The sequence below is a fragment of the Arachis stenosperma genome, chromosome 1 (genome assembly GCF_014773155.1).
Source record: "Arachis stenosperma cultivar V10309 chromosome 1, arast.V10309.gnm1.PFL2, whole genome shotgun sequence".
In the NCBI taxonomy this organism is placed as follows: Eukaryota; Viridiplantae; Streptophyta; class Magnoliopsida; order Fabales; family Fabaceae; genus Arachis; species Arachis stenosperma.
In genome coordinates this window covers 41,162,235-41,171,173 of record NC_080377.1, presented here as the reverse complement: position 1 = coordinate 41,171,173, position 8,939 = coordinate 41,162,235, and the positions used below count along the sequence as shown (strand labels likewise).

The 8,939-nt window shown below is 37.5% G+C and overlaps 1 non-coding gene across 1 annotated transcript; it reads right to left on the bottom strand.

Moving 5' to 3' along the window:
* Nucleotides 1-5,683: 5,683 nt before the first annotated feature.
* On the bottom strand, nt 5,684-5,790 carry LOC130952865 (small nucleolar RNA R71). Its single transcript, XR_009075045.1, has one exon. It is a non-coding gene; the product is annotated as a small nucleolar RNA R71 (small nucleolar RNA).
* Between the last annotated feature and the right edge of the window lie 3,149 nt (nt 5,791-8,939).

Below are 8,939 nucleotides of genomic sequence, written 5' to 3'. Positions count from 1 at the left end.
ACTCAGCTGGTGGATCTATACACATGAGAAAGACAATTGAAGAGGCTCAAGAGCTTATAGATACTATTGCTAGAAATCAGCATCTGTACTTGAGCAGTGAGTCCTCCATGAAGGAAGAGGCTAAAGCAGTATCTACTGACCTTAGTCCTCTAGAAAAAGTTGCTGAACTAAACCAGTAATTACTTACTCTGACAAAACAGTTAGCAGAATTTAAAGAAATGTTACAGGATACTCGAGATGCTAATAAGAATATGGAAGCACAACTTGACCAGACAAGACAACAGTTATCTAAACAAATAATAAAAGAATGTCAAGCTGTTCAATTAAGGAGTGGAAAAATATTAAATACATCAACTCAAAGCAGCAGAAAGCCAAGGAAAGAACAGCTGACAGAGGACAAACAGTATGCTACCCAAAATCCCTCTGAGGACAATAAGAGCCCAGAGAGGAAGGATTCTTGCGTTCAAATGCCAGAAAAGGGTGACAAATTGGCGTTGAACGCCCAATGGATGCCAGAAAAGGGTGAAAAGTTGGCGTTAAACGCCAATTCCATGTTCAATTCTGGCGTTCAAACACCAAAACAGGGTAGGAATCTGGCATTAAACACCAATCCAGCACCCAATCCTAGCGTTCAAATGCCAGTAAGGGATCAGACACTTGCAAGTGCTGATAATAACTCCCTCAAGAAGGCGTCTCAGCCTGCTTCTGTAGGAAATAAACCTGCAGCAACCAAGGTTGAAGGATATAAAGCTAAAATACCTTATCCTCATAAACTCTGCCAAGCGGAACAAGATAAGTAATTTGCCCGCTTTGCAGACTATCTCAGAACTCTTGAAATAAAGATTTCATTTGCAGAAGCACTTGAGCAAATACCTTCCTATGCTAAGTTCATGAAAGAGATCTTAAGCCATAAGAAGGATTGGAGAGAAACTGAAAAAGTTTTTCTTACTGAGGAATGCAGTGCAGTCATTCTAAAAAGCTTACCAGACAAGCTTAAGGACCCCGGAAGCTTTATGATACCATGCACATTAGAGGGAATTTGTACCAAGACAGCTCTATGTGATCTTGGGGCAAGTATCAACCTAATCCATGCATCTACTATCAGACAGCTTGGTTTGCAGAAGAGATCAAACCAACCCGGATCTGTCTTCAACTTGCTGATGTTTCCATTAAATACCCATCAGGCATAATTGAAGACATGATTGTCAAGGTTGGGCCATTTGCCTTCCCCACTGACTTTGTAGTATTGGAAATGGAGGAGCACAAGAGTGCAACTCTCATTCTAGGAAGATCTTTCCTAGCAACTGGCCGAACTCTCATTGATGTTCAAAAAGGGGAAGTGACCCTGAGAGTCAATGAGGATGAGTTTAAGTTGAATGCTGTCAAAGCTATGTAGTATCTAGACACACCAAAAGACTGCATGAAAGTTGATCTTATTGACTCTCTGGTAGAAGAAGTCAATATAACTGAGAGTCTCGAATCAGAGCAAGACGACATATTTAAAGATGTTCAGTCTGATCTAGAGGAGCCAGAGGAAACAGAGGAACCTCTGAAAATCCCTCAATTAGAGGAAAAGCACCCCAAACCCAAGCTCAAACCACTACCACCATCCCTGAAATATGCATTTCTAGGAGAAGATGATGAGCGGATAATTTATACGCTTTTTGACATTGTTTTTAGATAGTTTTTGTATAATCTAGCTACTTTTAGGGATGTTTTCATTAGTTTTTATGCTAAATTCACATTTCTGGACTTTACTATGAGTTTGTTTGTTTTTCTGTGATTTCAGGTAATTTCTGGCTAAAATTGAGGGACCTGAGCAAAACTCTGATAAAAGGATGACAAAGGACTGCTGATGTTATTGGATTCTGACCTCCCTGCACTCGAAATGGGTTTTCTGGAGCTACAGAACTCCAAATGGCATGCTCTCAAGGCGTTGGAAAGTAGACATCCAGAGATTTCCAGCAATATATAATAGTCCATACTTTATTCGATATTTGACGACGTAAACTGGCGCTCAACGCCAGTTCCATGCTGCATTCTGGAGTCAAACGCCAGAAACACGTCACGAACTAGAGTTGAACGCCAAAAACACGTTACAACTTGGCGTTCAACTCCAAGATAAGCCTCAGCTCGTGTAAAGATCAAGCTCAGCCCAAGTACACACCAAGTGGGCCCCAGAAGTGGATTTCTGCATCAATTACTTACTTTTGTAAACCCTTGTAGCTAGTCTAGTATAAATAGGACTTTTTACTATTGTATTAGATATCTTTGGTCTCAGTTTTATTTTATTATTCATCTGAGGAGACTATTGATCACGTTTGGGGGCTGGCCATTCGGCCATGCCTGAACCTTCATCACTTATGTATTTTTAACGGTGGAGTTTCTACACACCATAGATTAAGGGTGTGGAGCTCTGTTGTACCTCAAGTTTCAATGCAATCACTACTATTTTCTATTCAATTCCACTTGTTCTTATTCTAAGATATTCGTTGCATTTCAACATGATGAATGTGATGATCCGTGACACTCATCATCATTCTCACCTATGAACGCGTGACTGACAACCACTTCCGTTCTACCTTAGACCGGACGCATATCTCTTGGATTCCTTAATCAGAATCTTCGTGGTATAAGCTAGAATTGATGGCGGCATTCATGGGAATCCAAAAAGTCTAACCTTGTCTGTGGTATTCCGAGTAGGATTCCGGGATTGAATGACTGTGATGAGCTTCAAACTCACGATTGTTGGGCGTGATGACAAACGCAAAAGAATCAAGGGATTCTATTCCAACATGATCGAGAACCGACAGATGATTAGCCGTGCTGTGACAGAGCATTTGGACCATTTTCACTGAGAGGATGGGATGTAGCCATTGACAACGGTGATGCCCTACATACAACTTGCCATGGAAAGGATTAAGAAGGATTGGATGAAAGCAGTAGAAAAGCAGAGATTCAGAAGGAACACAGCACCTCCATGCACTTATCTGAAATTCCTACCATTGAATTACATAAGTATCTCTATCTTTATTTTCTGTTTATTTATTATTATTATTCGAAAACTCCATAACCTTTTATTATCCGCCTAACTGAGATTTAAAAGATGACCATAGCTTGCTTCATACCAACAATCTCCGTGGGATCGACCCTTACTCACGTAAGGTTTATTACTTGGACGACCCAGTGCACTTGCTGGTTAGTTGTGTGGAGTTGTGACTAAGTGTGATTCACGTTGAGAGCGCTACCAAGTTGTTGGCGCCATTGTTGATAATCACAATTTCGTGCACCAAGTTTTTGGCGCCGTTGCTGGGGATTATTCGAGTATGAACAACTGACGGTTCGTCTTGTTGCTTAGATTAGGTAATTTTCTTTTTATTTTTCTTTTCAAAAAGTTTTCAAAAAAATATTTTTCAAAATTTTTTCTTTGTTTTCGAAAAATTATTCAAAATTTTTAAGAATGAATTCTAGTGTTTCATAAAGTATGTTGAAGCTTAGCTGGCTGTAAAGCCATGTCTAACTCAATTAGATTGAGGCTTCAAAACCATCAGCATAGAGGCAAGTTAATTGGAATATCAGTTGTTATATGCCTGATTTATATCTTCTAAAGCTGGCTGGCTATTAAGCCATGCCCAACCCTTGGATTGGAACTTTAGGCTAATATTGAAAGATTTCTAGAATTCTTATTAAAAATTTTGGATTTCTTATTTTCTTTTTTTGTTCTATATGTTTTTCAAAAAAAATTAAAAGAAAATCTAAAAAAAATCATAAAATCGTAAAAACCAAAAATATTTTGTGTTTCTTGTTTGAGTCTTGAGTCAAGTTATAAGTTTGGTGTCAATTGCATATTCATCTTGTTCTTGCAATTTTCAAAAATTCATGCATTCATAGTGTTCTTCATGATCTTCAAGTTGTTCTTGGTAAGTCTTCTTGTTTGATCTTGATGTTTTCTTGTTTTGTGTCTTTTATTGTTTTTCATATGCATTTTTGCATTCATAGTGTCCATGCATTAAAGATTTCTAAGTTTGGTGTCTTGCATGTTTTCTTTGCATCAAAAATTTTTCAAAAATATGTTCTTGATGTTCATCATGATCTTCAAGATGTTCTTGGTATTCATCTTGACATTCATAGTGTTCTTGCATGCATCATTGGTTTTGATCCAAAATTTTCATGTTTTGGGTCATATTTGTGTTTTTCTCTCTCATCATTAGAAATTCAAAAATCAAAAAAATATCTTTTCCTTTTCTCTCTGAAAATTTCGAAAATTTGGATTGACTTAGTCAAAAATTTTTAAAATTAGTTGTTTCTTGTAAGTCAAGTCAAATCTTCAAATTTTAAAAATCTTATCTTTTTAAAACTTTTTCAAAAATTAAATCTTTTTCATTTTTCTTATTAATTTTCGAAAATTCTTTAAAATATTTTTCAAAAATCTTTTTCTTAATTTTATCTTTATTTTCGAAAATTATGCTAACAATTAATATGATTGATTCAAAAATTTGAAGTTTGTTACTTTCTTGTTAAGAAAGGTTCAATCTTTGAATTCTAGAATCTTATCTTTTAGTTAGTAATTAATTTTAATTTTAAAAATTAAATCTTTTCCAACCATATCTTTTTAATCATATCTTTTTATCATATCTTTTTCAAAATTTTATCTTTTTTCAAAAATTTGATTTTAAAATATCTTTTCTAACTTCTTATCTTCTTATCTTCTTATCTTTTCAAATTTGATTTTCAAATCTTTTTCAACTAACTAATTAACTTTTTGTTTGTTTCTTATCTTTTTTAAAACCACCTAACAACTTTTCTCTCTCTAATTTTCGAAAATACCTCCCTCTTTTTCAAAAATTCTTTCTTTAATTAATTAATTGTTTTAAATTTTAATTTTAATTTTATTTCTTATCTTTATTTTTCGAAAATCATTTAACTCCTTTTTAAAATTTATTTTCGAAAATTTCTCCCTCTCTCATTATTTTATTTATTCATTCATTTACTAACACTTCTCTTCATCTCAAATCACTGCCCTTATCCTCACCCTTGTGTTTGGATTCTCCTTTCTTTATCCCCTTTCTTCTTCTACTAATAATAAAGAACCTCTTTACTGTGACATAGAGGATCCCTCTTCTTTTTCTGTTCTCTTCTCTTTCATATGAGCAGGAACAAGAAAAAAGGCATTCTTATTGAAGCTGATCCAAAACCTGAAAGGACTCTGAAGAGGAAACTAAGAGAAGCTAAATTACAACAATCTAGAGACAACCTTGCTGAAATTTTTGAACAAGAGAAGAAGATGGCAGCCGAACCTAATAACAATAATGCAAGGAGGATGCTTGGTGATTACACTACACCTACTTCCAAGTTTGATGGAAGAAGCATCTCAATTCCTGCCATTGGAGCAAACAATTTTGAGGTGAAACCTCAATTAGTTGCTCTAATGCAACAGAACTGCAAGTTTCATGGACTTTTATCAGAAGATCCCTACCACTTTTTAACTGAGTTCTTGCAGATCTGTGAGACTGTTAAGACTAATGGAGTAGATCCTGAAGTCTACAGGCTCATGTTTTTCCCTTTTGCTATAAGAGACAGAGCTAGAGCATGGTTGGACTCTCAACCTAAAGATAGCCTAGACTCCTGGGATAAGCTGGTCACGGCCTTCTTGGCTAAGTTCTTTCCTCCTCAAAAGCTGAGCAAGTTTAGAGTGGATGTTCAGACCTTCAAACAAAAAGATGGTGAATCCCTCTATGAAGCTTGGGAAAGATACAAACAGATGCCCAAAAGATGTCCTTCTGATATGTTTTCAGAATGGACCATGATAGATATATTCTATTATGGTCTATCTGAGTTCTCTAAGATGTCATTGGACCATTCTGCAGGTGGATCCATTCACCTAAAGAAAACGCCTGCAGAAGCTCAAGAACTTATTGACATGGTTGCAAATAACCAGTTCATGTACACTTCTGAGTGGAATTCCGTGAATAATGGGACACCTCAGAGGAAGGTAATTCTTGAGATTGATGCTCTGAATGCCATATTGGCTCAGAACAAAATGTTGACTCAGCAAGTCAACATGATTTCTCAAAGTCTGAATGGATGGCAAAATGCATCTAACAGTACTAAAGAGGCATCTTCTGAAGAAAAAGCTTATGATCCTGAGAACCCTGCAATAGCAGAAGTAAATTATATGGGTGAACCTTATGGAACCACCTATAATTCATCATGGAGAAATCATCCAAATTTCTCATGGAAGGATCAACAAAAACCTCAACAAGGCTTTAATAATGGTGGAAGAAACAGGTTTAGCAATGGCAAGCCTTTTCCATCATCTTCTCAGCAACAGACAGAGAATTCTGAGCAGAGCACCTCTAACTTAGCAAATATAGTCTCTGATCTGTCTAAAGCCACTTTAAGCTTCATGAGTGAAACAAGGTCCTCCATTAGAAATTTGGAGGCACAAGTGGGCCAGCTGAGTAAGAAAGTCACTGAAACTCCTCCTAGTACTCTCCCAAGCAATACAGAAGAGAATCCAAAGAGAGAATGCAAGGCCATTGATATAGTCAATATGGCCGAATGCAAGGAGGAAGGGGAGGACTTGAATCCCAATGAGGAAGATCTCATGGGACGTCTCTCAAGCAGGAAGGAGTTCCCTATTGAGGATCCAAAGGAATCTAAGGCTCATATAGAGACCATAGAGATTCCATTAAATCTCCTTCTGCCATTTATGAGCTCTGAAGACTATTCTTCCTCTGAAGAGGATGAAGATGTAATTGGAGAGCAAATTGCTCAATATCTAGGAGCTATCATGAAGTTGAATGCCATATTGTTTGGTAATGAGACTTAGGAAGGTGAACCTCCCTTGCTCATTGGTGAACTAGATACATGGGTTCAGCAAACTTTACCTCAAAAGAAACAAGATCCTGGCAAATTCTTAATACCATGTACCATAAGCACCATGACCTTTGAAAAGGCTCTGTGTGACCTGGGGTCAAGCATAAATCTTATGCCACTCTCTGTAATGGAAAATCTAGGGATCATTGAGGTACAGCCTGCCTTATTCTCATTACAAATGGCAGACAAGTCAGTAAGACAAGCTTACGAATTGGTAGAGGACGTGTTGGTAAAGGTTGAAGGCCTTTACATCCCTACTGATTTCATAATCTTAGACACTAGGAAGGAGGAGGATGAATGCATCATCCTTGGAAGACCTTTCCTAGCCACAGCAGGAGCTGTGATAGATGTTAACAGAGGAGAATTAGTCCTTCAATTGAATGGGGACTACCTTGTGTTTAAGGCTCAAGGATCTTCTTCTTTAACAATGGAGAGGAAGCATGAAAAGCTTCTCTCAGTACAGAGTCAAACAGAGCCCCCACAGTCAAACTCTAAGTTTGGTGTTGGGAGGCCACAACCAAACTCTAAGTTTGGTGTTGAATCCCCACAACCAAACTCTAAGTTTGGTGTTGGGACTATACAGCATTGACCTTATCACCTGTGTGGCTCCATGAGAGCCCACTGTCAAGCTATTGACATTAAAGAAGTGCTTATCGGGAGGTAACCCAATTTTTATATATCTAATTTTATTTTATTTTCATTGTTCTTTTATGTTTTATTACGTTCATGATCATGTGGAGTCACGAAAAAAAATATTAAAATTAAAAACAGAATCAAAAATAGCAGAAGAAAAAATCACACCTTGGAGGAAGGACTTCCTGGCGTTTAAATGCCAGTAAGGAGCATCTGGCTGGCGTTCAATGCCAAAACAGAGCATGGATCTGGCGTTCAACATCCTGGTGTTTGAGCGCCAGGAATATACCCTGAGGAGAGCTGGTGCTGAATGCCAGAAACAAGCATAGAACTGGCGTTCAACGCCAGAAACATGCTGCACATGGGCGTTGAACGCCCAGAACAAGCACCAATCTGGTGTTAAACGCCAGGATTGCATGCAGAGGGCATTTTACACGCCTCATTGGTGCAGGGATGAAAATCCTTGACACCTCAGGATCTGTGGACCCCACAGGATCCCCACCTACCTCAACTCACCTTCTCTCTTCTTCCCCATCACCTCTTTACCACTCACATCCATCCATCTCTTTCCCACCCAATCCCATCCATATGGCCGAAACATACACATCTCTCCCTCTCCTCCATATTTTCTTCTCCTTCCATTCTTTCTTCTTTGCTCGAGGGCGAGCAACATTCTAAGTTTAGTGTGGTAAAAGCATAGCTTTTTTGTTTTTCCATAACCATTGATGGCACCTAAGGCCAGAGAAACCTCAAAAAAAAAGAAGAAAAAAAAGGGAAGACAAAAAGTTTCCACCTCCGAGTCATGGGAGATGGAGAGATTCATCTCAAGGGTCCATAGCTCAGTAGAAGAGCATTTGACTGCACATCAAGAGAGCATGAGGAATTCCCTCATCAAGAAATCCCTGAGATACCTCAGGGGATACATTTCCCTCCACACAATTATTGGAGGCAACTAAGGATAGGAACACCAAAATCACTAGGGATCAAGCAACAGAGGCAAAGAAGAGACATAGAGGAGCTCAAAAAGCACCATTGGTCCTTCAAGAAGGCGCCACCCTCACTAAGGTGGACTCATTCCTTGTTCTTAAATCTTTTCTGTTTTTCGGTTTTTTTATGATATATGTTTATCTATGTTTATGTCTTTATTACATGATCATTAGTATTTAGTAACTATGTCTTAAGGCTATGAATAATTCCATGAATCCTTCACCTCTCTTAAATGAAAAATGTTTTTAATACAAAAGAACAAGAAGTACATGTGTTTCGAATTTATCGTTGAATTTAGTTTAATTATATTGATGTGGTGACAATACTTTTTGTTTTCTGAATGAATGCTTGAACAGTGCATAATTTTGATCTTGTTGTTTATGAATGTTAAAATTGTTGGCTCTTAAAAGAATGATGAACAAAGAGAATGTTATTGACAA